The 13,880-nt window shown below is 46.3% G+C and overlaps 1 long non-coding RNA gene across 1 annotated transcript in view; it reads right to left on the bottom strand.

Annotated features, from left to right (window-relative positions):
* Positions 1-11,220, bottom strand: part of LOC110255448 — a 118,405-nt gene extending 107,185 nt beyond the window's left edge. The window contains exon 1 of the long non-coding RNA XR_002335695.1: positions 11,045-11,220. This is a non-coding gene — a long non-coding RNA (uncharacterized LOC110255448). The remainder of the gene's footprint in view (positions 1-11,044) is intronic.

The raw sequence follows: 13,880 nt of genomic DNA, 5'->3' as shown, positions 1-13,880 counted from the left end.
TACTATACACAATAAAGACACACAGATTTGCTGAGACTGTAAAGCAGAAATGCGCTCATCTTCTGTACTGATGAAGCTTACCCACTGAATCTAACCCAGATGATGTGGGTCTCTGGCATGAGCTGGTCACTTTCCTGCAGCCATGATTCATGGAGCCAGAAAAGCAAACTAATCTGAAGAAACCAATGAACCACGAGAATATTGGCTGGTTACCGTAGCAAGCAGAGCTTGAGGCAAGGATTGAGAGCTGAATTGTGGAGCTTAAGGACTGGAAGTCCAAAAAGAAGGACAACGAGAAATGGGTTAGTTCTAGGGAAAGAACTAGTTGTCAAGATCGGTCTTCCACACGCCTCACAACACGGGTGTGGAGTGTGGGTGAGAGTCAGGAACAGGAATGGAAGAGGAAAGAGTGACTAACATTACCTGCAGAAAACTTTAGAGTGGAGTCACATGTGCTTATTTTGAAGAATCATAAGTTTGCCATAGAAAAGTCATTAATTAGATAACAGCATTGATGCTTGTATGGCAAACAGTTGTGGATATAAGATGAAGTATACATTTGGTTTATCTTTTCTTGAGAAGGTCAGAGTTTGAATTTTCTTTCCAATGCATTCAAGGCCACCCATCACCCAATATCAACCACTATCTAAATCCTAGTGCATCCCTTCACACACACTGGACAACTTCCAGTTCTGTAACTTTGTTTCTGTTGTCTCCTCAGCTGATAATCCCCTGCCTTGCCCTTTCCCTGGTGAAGAATAAATTGTAAGTAAATGATAAAATCCTTGAGGACACAGGAACTTCTTTTTGGTCTTGCTTTTTTTTTTTTTTTTTCTTTCTTTCTTTTTTGGCCACAGCCACCACATGTGCAAGTTCCTCAGCCAGGGAATGAACCTGAGCTACAGCTGTGACCTACACCACAGCCACAGAAACACTGGATTTTTATCCTGCTGTACCACAACAAGAACTCCTGGTCTTTTTTAATCTTGGAAAATTTTCATATACAGAAAAATTTAATAAACTAGTCAATTAACATCTAATACACTTTATTCTTGATTTACCAATTGCTAATATTCTGGTACATTTGCCTTTTTTCCCCCAAATCATCTGAAGATAAATTGCAAACATCATGACACTCATTCCTAAATACTTCAGCATGCCTCTGATGATGAGAGCTTTCTCCTATAAAATCACAATATTATTATCACATCTAAAAAATTATCAGTAATCCCATCATGCAGTCTACACTCATATTTCTCTAATTGTCTAAAAATATCTTTTATAAGCTTTTTCCCTCTTGGATCTAGGGTCCAGTCAAGGTTTACACATTCCAGTTAGTTAAGATGTTTTTTTAGTCTCTTTTAATCTGGAAGAGTTCCTCTTGGGTATTAGCATGTCTCATCTTTTTTTTTTTAAACATGGTAGGGACTTAATAAATGTTTACAGTACAACCATGATGGAAAACAGTAAGAAGATGCCACAAAAAAACTAAAAATGGAACTATCATGTGATCCATCAATCTCAGAGAAAATCATAATTTGAAAATATACATTCACCCCAATGTTCATTTCAGCATTATTTATAATAGCCAAGGCATGAAAGCAACCTAAATGTCCACTGACAGAGGAATGGATAAAGAAGATACGGTACATATATACCATGGAATGTTACTCAACCATAAAAAAAGAATGAAATAATGCCATTTGTAGCAACATGGATGAACCTAGAGATATTGAGTGAAGTAAGTCAGACAGAGAAAGACATGTATATTACATGTAGAGTCTTTTTTTTTTTGTCTTTTTTTTTTTTTTTTTTTTTGCCTTTTCTAGGGCTGCTTCTGCAGCACATGGAGGTTCCCAGGCTAGGGGTCCAATCGGAGCTACAGCTGCTGGCCTACACCACAGCCACAGCAATGCCAGATCCTTAACCCACTGAGCAAGGCCAGGGATTGAACCCGCAACCTCGTCGTTCCTAGTCAGATTCGTTTCTGCTGCACCACAACAGGAACTCCTATATATAGAATCTTAAAAAAAAAAGATACAAGTAACCTTTTTTTTGTTTGTTTGTTTTTTGCGGGGGGGGGGGAACGCACCTGAGGCACATGGAAGTTCCCAGGTGAGGGGTCAAATCAGAACTACACCACAGCCACAACAACGCCAGATCCAAGCCACGTCTGCGATCTACACCACAGTTCATGGCAACGCCAGATCCTCAACCCACTGAGCGAGGTCAGGGATCGAACTTGCATTCTCATGGATGCTAGTCAGATTCATTTCCACTGAGCCACGATGGCAACTCCATAACCTTATTTACAAAACAGAAACAGACCCACAGACTTCAAAAACAAACTTATGGTTACCAAAGGGGACCCGTGATGAGGGGGAGGGATGGACTAGGAGTTTGGGATTGGCATGTGCACATTACTGTATATGGAATGGATGGTCAGTGGGGACCTGCTGTATAGCACAGAGATAACCTATATAGGGATAACCTCTATGGGAAAAGAATCTGAAAAAGAATGGATATGTGTATGTGTATAACTGAATCACTTGGTTGTACAGCAGAAATGATCACACCATTGTAAATCAACTATACTTCAATAAAACTTTAAAAAGTGAAATAAATGTTTAATGATGGAAGAAGCAGGTGGATGGACAAATGAAACCCAGTGATGCAAGACCCCTGGGAAATTCCTCTAAGAAGAGACAGAATTCTACCAGAGGGACTTTCAAGTGTGCTTAGTAAAATCACCAGGCACTGGTTAGGAGACCAGGTCATTGTCTGCCTGTGGCAGCTTATCTTCACGCTTTCACTTTCATCATCCTGAACTAATCCTTGGGCCACTGGGGAAATGGCTCTAGAATAACTCACTTAGGGAGAGTGGAGAATCTGGTCCCTTGCATTTAACTGAGGATGGGGAGGTCCCAAAGAGTGGAGACTCGTGCCCTTTCATGGAATGTCAGAATGAGAAGAGGCCTTGGAGGTCATGTCCAGGGGAGAGAACTCAGGCTCAGAGAAATGCAAGTTCTCCTTCAAGGTCGCACAGTGAACTTTTGACCCTGATTCTTATCTGCTATAGCAACATCTGGGCTCTTGGCCTCTCTTGTTCCCCATGACTTATGGTCATTGACTCAACCTACAGGCATCGCAGATCCCAAAGTATTCAAGGCAAACCTAGTCTCCGAAACCTCACCTCAAAGGATGAGCCAGTGACTGTTCCTTGCCCACACAGGATGGAGTTATTTCAGAGGGTGCTTGTTGTCCCCAGTGGGGAAAGACTGAAGCAAAGAGCACCTTAAACAGTCCCAGGGAGGCTGGCAAGAGCAAAGCCCTGGGCCTCACTCCGCTAAGACATAGGATGGCTCCATGTTCACTTTACCATCTACTTAATTCTAAACCGGACACTGAACTTTTCCAGGGCCCACTTGCCTCACACATAAAAACAGGTCACCGCAGAGCACTTATCACATGATGGCCATTGGCAGGCACAAATCCCATTTGGAAATATAAACAATAAATGAGGGCCCTCTGGGTGGGGGCAATTCTCATTTTCAACTGAGTATATGCATTTATTTAAACCAGCAAAACTCCTCAGGAAGTAATTGTTCTTTCCAAATTTCTTGGAGGCAACCATGCCACAGATTTGTGATCCTTGGAGAGTTTCACTGAACAGGGGAAGTGGCAGGTGGAGATGAGGTGGCTGGCTCAGTGATTGAAGGAAGAGCTTCAATCATCACTGAGGAGCCAGCGGTCTTAACAGAGAAATTCCAGGCTTGCACTTGAACTGCAGTTCAGACCTTGGCTGGACTCCTTAACTTTTTGTACCATGAGGAAGTTGGGATAGAATCACAGTGATTTTTTTTTTAATTTCCATATGTACAGTACAATCACCTGGGGGAGACTAGGGATTCAAATTATGATGTCCATCTCCCACTCCATTTCCGTTCTGATTTCAACATCTGTGGGGTAGTGTCCAGACAATTCCTAAATAGCCAGGGCTGAGAATCCCTGGATCATAGAATCTCCAAAAGCTGATTCTCAGAAGGGAATAAAGGTAGTGTGGCAGTAGAGAGGAATACCAGAATTTCTCAACCACCCTTAAATATACAAAAACCTGGTAAAGCAGCATGCCATAGAAGTTCTCCTGTGGTAAGGGATCTGGGGTTGCCACAGCTGCAATGCAGACTGTAATGGCAGCCCTGGGTTCGATCCCTGGCCCGAAACTTCCACATGCAGGGAAAGTAGCCAAAAAAAGAAAGAAAAAACAGAAAAAAATATCATGAGTATCATGCTCACTTGTTGGGCTGATTTCCCCAAGCTGAGCAACTGCTGGGATCCAGGTGTGGCTCTGACCACTGACAATCAGCATCTCCCCAGCAATCTGTGCATTTTTCAAACTGAGAGAAAAATGACCAGCAGCTTGGACCCCTAAATATTCTGGAAGTGTTCAGCCAACTGTATGGAGGTCCCATCACCCCTCCTGGGTCTAATCCGGGCAGCGCAGTGGCCACTGGAGCAGGCAGGAGGGGAGCAGGGTCCCAACCACATCTAACAAGATGGCCGATCAGCCTGCCTGCCTGACGCCAGCACTAGCCACCAGCCCCCAACACGCAGGACATGAAGCATCTGCCAGGCGGGTGCCGGCTTTTGATCAGCAGCATGTCGAGCCAGAGACCTGCAGGGAAACGGCCAGCCTCCCGGGGCCGGCCGGCTGGAATCTCTCTGTCCCCTTGAGAGAGGGGCTTGAAGGATCTGAACAGATTTAAAAGTGGGGTGCAGGCAGAGGGACGGGGAGCGAATGAGGGCGGCTGTCTCCTAATACCAGGTTACTCCCTCTCCTCTAAGGAAAGCATGACACCCTTTCGGTTCCAGTGATTGGAGCAGGATTCCTTGGCTGCCTTAGCACATGGGGCTACTCTGCTCCTGAGATCTGAGAGTCCTTCAGCCTCTGCTGTAAAACCTGAGACCTCCAGAGCGGGTGCCTGGTTTCCCAGCTATCAAGGCACCAGGGTGTGGCAGTGACCAACTGCAGCAGGGCTGTTTACAAGACACTTGAGGCCCCTGGCCAGAAGCCTTCAGGACGTCCTGCGTTTTCTAACTGGGGCCTTCAGCTGATAGCTTTAGGAAACCCCCATCTGTGTCCTTAGCATGGAGGCTGGGGCTACCCGTCAAAGCCTTGTGTTAAAATACAGGCCCCTCCTCTCAGCCCCCTTCCTGAGCCACCAGGCCAAGTGCAAGCAGAGGTCCAGCCACAGGCAGATAGCATGTGTTTTGTGTCTCACAATAGCAGCTACGTGACTTGAAGGGCTCTTCTCTTAGAAAACCAAATGCCCACCAGTTTTGCTTATTTGCTCTAACCTTCAAAGAGCCCAGAGGTCCTTTCCTAGTTCAACAAATAAATCCAGTTCCATTCTAGCAGACTCTGACCCACAAGTTCTATTGTTACGCCTTCCCTGAATTTCCCCTGTTCCATCCCTCTCAGCACTTCAGCCCCAGGCAGCTAACCCTTCTTTCGTTTGGGGGATAAATCAAACTCTGGGGGTTTTTTTTGTGTGTGGGTTTTTTTTTTTTCCCCCTAATTCTTTCAAAGCGTAAGGAATGTTGACACCCCCTGAAACATGCCTCTGATGTCTGGTTAGACTTCAGACGGCTGTATTTGAACGCGTGCTGACGCAATCGGGCAGATTGGGTTAAACCAAATATTACAATTGCAAGAACTCATCTGGAACTAATAATTTTGAGGCCACCGAAAGTAAAAGGGCCCAGCTTTGGGGCGGCCAGCGGCAGAGGCCAGGCCAGGCCGATGCTGCCACCTGCCGTGGGCGCAGGGAACAGGGCGCGCCGCCCCGGCCTTCCTGTTTTGTTCAGAACGCACTGGCTCCCACGCACACACGTTCCGCAGCCAGCCAGACCAGGGTTATTTTAAAAAGCTAGCACCTCTCCCCAGCCCTCGGTGTAAAGATAGCTGGTCTGGCCGCCCTAGCTTTGCTCTGGGGGGAAAAAAAAAAAAAGACAACCTCCCAATTACAGAGCCAAGGCTGGCTACAAAGGCAGTTGCACTTGGAGCCGGATGAAACATGTGCCCTTGGATTGAACAGATCATGTGTTAGTGGCTCACTTAGGAGAAAGGCTCGTTCAAGGAAGAATTTTTATTTTGTGGGGGATGAAGAGAACGCACAACTCTGGGTTATGTCGGCACACTGCTGAACTGCAAGTCACATGCCAGATCCAGAAATGATGAAAACATCTGTTTTCGCTTTAGACCAGCAAGGCTCTGGCGGTGGGGAGGGGCGAGGGAGGGAAGGGCTGGGTTTGCTCACCAGCGCCATCTGCTGAGCCTGGTGTAGAAGCGCCTGCGTCCCAAGCACAATGCAGGTTGCCACTCACCCCAAGAGGAGGGGAGATCAACAGGTGGGGGGAGCGGGGGTCTCTGCCCCGGTGATCACTCGCCTTGGAGGATAGCCCTGATTTTGCCCTGGGGACTGTGCAATTCCGTATTGCCTCGGAGTGTTCACAACAAAGAGCTTTGTCCCTGGGGACTGCTCTGGGGCAGAGGAGGAGGAGGAGAGGGAGGCAGCAAATGAATTCCCAGGTTGAGAAGGAAGGAGGTAAAGGGGGAGGAGAGTAGCTCGTTGGTGGTTTGCAGACAGTAAAATTTGCTGTTCTTTCTGGCTGAAATCTACCAGAACAAAGAAACAGCACCGTGTCTCTCGGAAAATTCCCAGCTGCACTTCTCCCAGCCTTCCCTCTTGCCTGTTATGGTGGCTTTCACTCTGCATGTGTGAGAATGTTCCAATAGTCACAGAGATCATTCCCGACAGGCCAGGGTGGATTAAGCCTTGAACGTGAAATCCACCCAGCCTCCTATGAATGGAGGGCTGGGGGTGGGTTCTGAACAGGAGCCATCCTGACAGCCAAGCCACTGCCTTTTTTCAATGTTCAGCAAATATTTACTGCCTGCCTGCAAGGTGCCCGGCACTCACTCAGCACAACTATTTGTCATAAAGTTTTAAAAACAATACAAATATGTCAGAGGAAAATGTATGTTTAATGTCAAGTGATAATGACAGCTGTGAGTTTAGAAAGAGTGAGGGGATTCCAGACCCTCAATTGACCTTTTCTCAGTGTTTGGGTGCAATTCTGAGAAGTTTGAATCCCCCAATCATCCCTTGTGTAGTCTAATTCCCTAAATGGCTAGTTTCAGTCACCCTGCTTGAGCCTTGACCTCCATTTCTATAGTCTTAAATCCTTCTCTCCAGTTCCTGGGGAGCTCATTGCCAGAGGAAAACACTGTCAGGGGACCATCCAAACTGCATCCTATCACCCCAAATCTGAATTAGGTGGATCCTAAGCTCAACAGCCAGGCATGATCCCTGAGCAAGAAGCAAAATTCTGAGATATGAACAGAGCTTCCCAACAAAATACAGGTTGTGAGGGCTTAACCTACAGGAGAAAGAGCTTTGGTCAAATGAAAAGATCCAGGCTTGCTGATCTCACTAAGTCTCTTTACCTCCCTTACATGCATCTACTGAACACACCCTCAGCCCTCTGCTGCCTACTTTGGAGGTTCCCAAAAGAGGAAAGTCTGATAATATGACTGGAATCCATCTATCTGCTTCATTTTTTCCCACCTTACCTATAAACTCCCTAGTTCAGAGGGAAACCAAGTTTCTCCATTAGGGCTAAATCTTTCCCATTCTTCTGTTTTATCCCCCACCCCCACCCCCCCAAAAAAAAAATATAGAAAGAGCTGCCCTCTCTCTGGGTCTGGGAATCTTATGAGCATGAGCTATTCTCCTTGCTTTGTTCCCTGCAAATAAACACTGTACTTTCCTTCACTACAACCCGGTGTCAGTAAACTGGCTTGGTTGTGCAGTAGGTGAGTAGACCTGAGTTCAGCAACACTACCATCTAAGGGATGAGTCAGAAAAAGGTTCATGCCCATTTCACGGCTGAACAAATAACGAGAACCAGCTCAGTCCTCACAGACCTTGCCATGCACTAGCTATATCCCGGTAATCATATCTGTTTCTGTAGGACCCAAGTTCTTAAATTGTTAGGACCCAAACTCATCCTCAAAGCTGCCTGCAAGTCAAGGCTGCCCCTGCTCTGGTGGTGGGAAGGTTTCTAGTTCAGGGGAACCATGCAAAGCAATACAATCAACTTTAGTTTTTGCAACAAGAGATTAGAACATGAGACTTTATTTTAGTCTGGTTGGATATTGATCTGCCCTGGAGAATTTTGATGAATTTTCTTTGTTTTATAAACTGAAGAAATCTGACAACGGGCCCCTATTTCTTTTCAGGACTCTTTTCCTTGAATTCTTCTGATTTTTACCTGGTTTTGCAACAGGTCTGTCTTTTGTTCCATGGGGGGGAGGGGGGCAGCTCGATATGGAATTTGTCATGCTGCACTGACATCTTTGAGCTCAGAAGTTAGTGTGTTTGGGCAACATGCAGCAAAATAAAATTTCTGAACTAGACTCAAAGAATAAAGTAGAAATCTGCGGGCAAAAAGGCGTGGCATGAAAATCAACAGTGGTCATTTTGTGCTTTACCAGGTATAAGAGGCCAGGCTTCCAAACTATCTTCCCAGTCCTAGCTAGACTCTCTTTTCCTCATTATCAAAATAAATTCTATTGCCCCACTTCACTCCACACATCTTGGTGTGATTCTCTTCACACAGAGAAATAACCTTTGTTCAAAGCTCCGCTTTCCTAAGCTGTGCTGAATTCTGCAAGATCACTCTCCACGTACAAGATTAGCACCTCCTTTCCAGCTCCAAATAGACTATAATCCAAAAGCTGCTCTTTTAAATAGCGGTTTCTTTTATACTTAAATTCCTAAATAAAAGAAACATCAATGCTACTGCTACTCTCCCCAGTTAAATCCGATTTGCAAGATGTGCTGCCTGCTCAAAAATCAGAGTGTGAGTTGGAGGCTGGGCTCCGGAACACATTTGGGATTCTCCAGTCATTCTCTATCTGGAGGGCCCTCCAGTGGCCAAAATAATACCTGATATAAACAAAGACCACCAAACCAAGTGGTTACAACAAAGGCGCCTAGAAAATGAAGCCCATAAGCCCCACGTTTTTGCCCTAAAGAGGTGTGTCTCCTTAAAAGAAAGTCAAGACAGAATCACAGCTCATGAATGGGATACATTTGCATCACAAAAGGACCCTTCATTTGATTTAAAAAAAAAAAAAAAAAGAGGCAGGTTTGAACTCCATTAAAAGACAGCTCCCTCTAATTTCTTGAAGATTCTATTGAATTTGCAGAAAACAGACTGACATAAATTTCCAGACTAAATCTGTGGCATAAAACATGGTATGTCTGTACTTGCTTTCACTATCCAACTCTCCTCACCCACATTTCTACCTGTGAAAACCTTGTAAGCACCCTGACCATGAGACACAGGAGAAAAGTGGAGGTCAGAGCCCATGGTAAGATCTGTGTGCTCAGTTCCAGTTCCAGTTCCTCCAAGCTCAAAGCTGTCTTTTTCTGGAGCACTGGGAGAAGAAAAGGTGGGAGCTCCAACATGCTTCCTCTGGACTTGAAGGATACTGCAGGTGTTCTAGAAAAAAATTTCCAACCTGCTGCACAGCACGGGGAAATCTACTTGATAGTCTATGATAACTGATATGGGAATGTGCATATATATGGCTGGATCACTTTGCTGTACAGCAGAAATTAAAACATTGTAAATCAACTCTACTTCAATAAAATTTAGAAGGAACAAAAAGCTTTACTGAAGAAGAATTCAGAAGATTTTCCAGATGCTCTGCCACATATTAATTAGCATGTCCTTGAAACTGAGCAACCTCCCAGGTACAAAAGCTCTCCAAGGCCCAACCCCCCCCAGCACACACCTGTTTCTGGTCTGTAGAAAAAAGGTTTTAGTTTCCTAGGCCTTCCCTGAATTCCAAAGAGCAGATTCAAGCAATTACTAATTAGGGAAGCAAGGGAATGCAGAAACAAAGGAAAAGTAGTCAGAAAACAATAGTTCAATGATAAAATTAGAGCCCTGGTTCCTTCTCAAGGGATATACACCACAATCTGATGTAAACCTTTGAATTGTTCTGCAGAAGTTAAGACCCCTGGCCCAGGTGAAGGACATTGACTCTATGCTGACTAGGAGCAGGCAGACCCCCCCTCCCCCAGACTCACTGGAACTGGAGGGTTGATGGTTAAGATCCCTGTGACCTTGTCACCACCCAATCAGAAGAAATTCATGCCCCCTGCAGCTCTCACTCCAAATGCTGCCTTTAAAACTCTTTCCTGATAGCCATCAGGGCTTTTAGTCTTTTAGTCTTTTGAACACAAGCTGCCTGTTCTTGCTTGGTGTCCTGAAATAAACCATTCTCCACTTCAAACCCCAACATTTCAATGTGTTTAGCCTCATTCTGCTTTGAGCATATAGACTTGGGTTCAACAATATGATCCTCACCTGGAAACCACCCCTCAACCAGCACATGACCCACAGCAGGCACACCCAACTTACCTCCTGTCACAGACCAAAATCTTCACACACCTGCCCTCACCCCAACCCTCCTACTGGGCAAATTCCTACTCATTCAGCAAAGCCCCAGTCAAGTGCCAACACTACCCAGGTGCCTTTCCCAACTTCCCAAATGTATGGCTCTTCCATCCCCTTCAGATTCCACAGCATCAATCCGCTGCCTCTGTCACAGTGCTTGGCAGTGCTGGGCCCTCCAGCCTGTGGACTGGGGGTAGCCTGGCTCCCCCTTTGTCTTTGCATCCCCAGTGCTTAAAGTGGGGGGGACTTCTGAGAGGACCTGGAGTGAGGAGGTGTGTGGTTGGGGCATCACCCTCGCCTGGGCTATTACCAGGTGCTGGAGAGGCAGAGTGGGGTTCCCCTCCCCAGTACAGAGTGCTGGTGATGCAGGGGTGTCCTCCCCTCCCCTCCCTCCAGGTCAGGCACCCTTGGTGTTCCAGTGACCTGGGTTCTTTCTTTGTACATCCAGCAGCACCAGCAGTAAACATGGAACAGCACATGTCAGCAAATCAAACTTGGGTCCACTTACCTGCTCCACAACAAAGCCAATTTGCTGACACCAGGTTGTGGAGAAGGAAAATACAGTGTTTATTGCAGGCACCAAACAGGGATAATACAACGAGTACTGCATGCTCAAAAGTCCTGACCTCCCCATTGGCTTTCAGGGAAGGGTTTTTAAAGGCAACACAGGGGGTGGGGCTGCAGGGTGCATAACTTTCTCCTGATTGGTTGGTGATGAGGTAACAGGGTGGTGTTCCAGGAGTCTTAATTAACAACCTTCTAGTTTCAATCAGCCTGAGGTCATTGTGCTTGTGGCCTGGGTGTTGTCATCATCGTGCCCCTGGGGTCTTAGTTGCTGAAGAACAACTCAAAGGTATATATGCTACGTATATTCCTTGAGGACAAACTAGGTCTCTTTTAGGGCTAAACTATTATCATTACTTTTCCCCCATACTGCTTTTCCTTTGTTTCTGTGTTCCCTCAGTTCCCTAATTAGTAATTGCTTGAATCTGCGCTTTGGAACTCAAGGAAGGCCTAGGAGACTAAAGCTTTTTTCTACGAACAAGAAGTGAGGGTCACAGAAGGCCCTGCAGCTTCCTGCTGTATCAATCGCCCCCTTTCTTTGATTCCCCTCAATCTTGAGGGGAACCGGGGTGGGACAAGAAGGGGGAATAAGCTTTGCAAAGAGAGTTTAATGGTAAACTTGGCAGGAGACCTTGGTCTTAGGGGACTTGGTTTCACAAGTATCTAGATGCTGTGCTAGGCTGGGTCTAGCTCGCACTAGGTCTCCTTCCAACGTATAGAAAGAGGAGAATAAGGTTGGCTCCTTCTCACCCCCCACATCCTGCTCATCCAACTCCAACCTAGCATCCATCCCTAGCACCTGGCCCGTGTCTAATACACAGTAGTCACTCAATAAATGTTTGCTCAACCTAGCGTCTACACACATTGTGCCTCAAAAGCCCTTTTTTGAGGACATCACTGGTCTCATCTAAAATCAGGGTCTGCTTCTCAGTGCTGTGGGATGGACAAAAGGATCACTCTCCTAGACACTGTTCATAGTCCAGGCATTTCATAGGTGTTATCTAATGCAGCTGATTACCTGAGTTCATCCTCACAGCAACCCTGGGAGGTAGGTGCTAGAGGATTCTTATTTACAAGTTAGGGAATTGCATCAGGAGAAAAAAAAAAGTTGGAGTTCCCATTGTGGCTCTGTGGGTTAAGGACCCAATGCTGACTCTGTGAGGATGCAGGTTCAATCTCTGGCCTCATTGAGTGGGTTAAGGATCCAGAGTTGTTGTAAGCTTCGGCATGGGCCGTAGCTGCAGCTCTGATTCAACCCTTGGGCCAGGAACCTCCATGTGCCATAGGTGTGGAAAGCAAGGAAGGAAGGAAGGAAGGGAAGAAGGGAGGGAGGGAGGAAAGAAGGAAAAAAAAAGGGTCAAGGCACCCAGACACACCAGCTCCCCAGGCAGGGTTCCATCTCAGCTCATCCGACCCCAGAGCCCAGACCCTTTTGACCACAGGCAACTCTGCCTGGAAGATGCCCTGCAATTCTGAGTGAAAGGCTGCCTGGAACAGAGGAAGTACCCCACAGACGCCAGTCATGGTTCCTCCCTTGTGGTATTTGCCAGGACTGAACCTTCTCTCCACAGAGGGCACCTGAGGGCTCCGGTCTCCACATGCCCCTCCGGCTTGTCTCAGACTCCTCGACTTTGGGTGTTGCTTTGAGATCTCCTCTCACACTTGACATCCGTCTCTCCGGGCTTCTAACTCCACCGACCCCTCTCAGTCCGACCATTCTAGATGTAACTCTTCAGCAAAGACCTCCAGTCCAGCTCTGTCTCTGAGCTCCAGGCACTGCAGTCTCAACCACACCCTACATGCCAGGTGCTCCCTTCTGAGATTGATTTTTCCCCACTTATCACCTTCAAATTATGACATCACTTACTAACCTCTTGTGCCCATTGTTTGTCTCCCTCTGAATCTCAACTGCACCCAAAGACAGGCTTTTGTTTGTTTTGTTCACGGCAGTATCTCCAGCACCTGGCCGTGTCTGATACATAGTAGTCACTCAATAAATGTTTGCTCAATGAAAGAAGCCAGCTGTCCACCAGTTGCCTCTGCTTGGATGTACCCTTCAAACTCAACGTGTCCAAAAGAAAATTCACCGACCCACCCAGCCCCTGTTTCCTCTCTGCCTTTCCTATCTTGGTTAAAAGCATCAGTCCACCAGGCAATCTGAGAAGATGGAAATGGCAAAATCATCCTGAAACTTGTTCCTCCCCTTCTGGCCCCATCTTATAGAAGCTGCCTTGAGTTTTCTGTGAATTGACTTCTCAGCCTAATGGAAGGGAAGACCATTTTCAGGATGAAACAACTGAGGAACGAAGTGAGACGAGGCAATGAAATGTATCATTCGAATGGTGGCAAGTGTAGTCAAAGCAGTCACAAGAGAAATGAGCCTGCAATGATATTACCTGAATGCTGCCTCCTTTCTCGGGTCACCTATGGAAGCTATATTTCTACAGCACCTTCCCACTTAAAAGCTCCTGCACATCTGTTTCTTTAGACCTCGCAATAGCCTGTGGCATCAGCTTTGGCATTGCTCCATGTGATGGACAAGAAAACTAAGGCACTAGAGAGACTCCAAGGTCACATGGCCAAAACTGCAAGACCAGGCTCACCCCTTGATCCAGGCTCTTTTCCTGCTCCTCCCCAGAGCTGGACCTATCTAACTGGGCTAGGAGTCTTCCATTTATTCTTCCCTCCACTGAGGAAGTCTACATATCAAGGGCAATAGCTTGAAGGAAACAAATTATCACATTATTAATAAGATGCCGGTAAACAGCCAATGACACACT

Source organism: Sus scrofa, chromosome 9, assembly GCF_000003025.6.
Source record: "Sus scrofa isolate TJ Tabasco breed Duroc chromosome 9, Sscrofa11.1, whole genome shotgun sequence".
NCBI lineage: Eukaryota > Metazoa > Chordata > Mammalia > Artiodactyla > Suidae > Sus > Sus scrofa.
The sequence above is the reverse complement of the archived record's forward strand: the minus strand, read 5'-3'. Positions and strand labels throughout refer to the sequence as shown.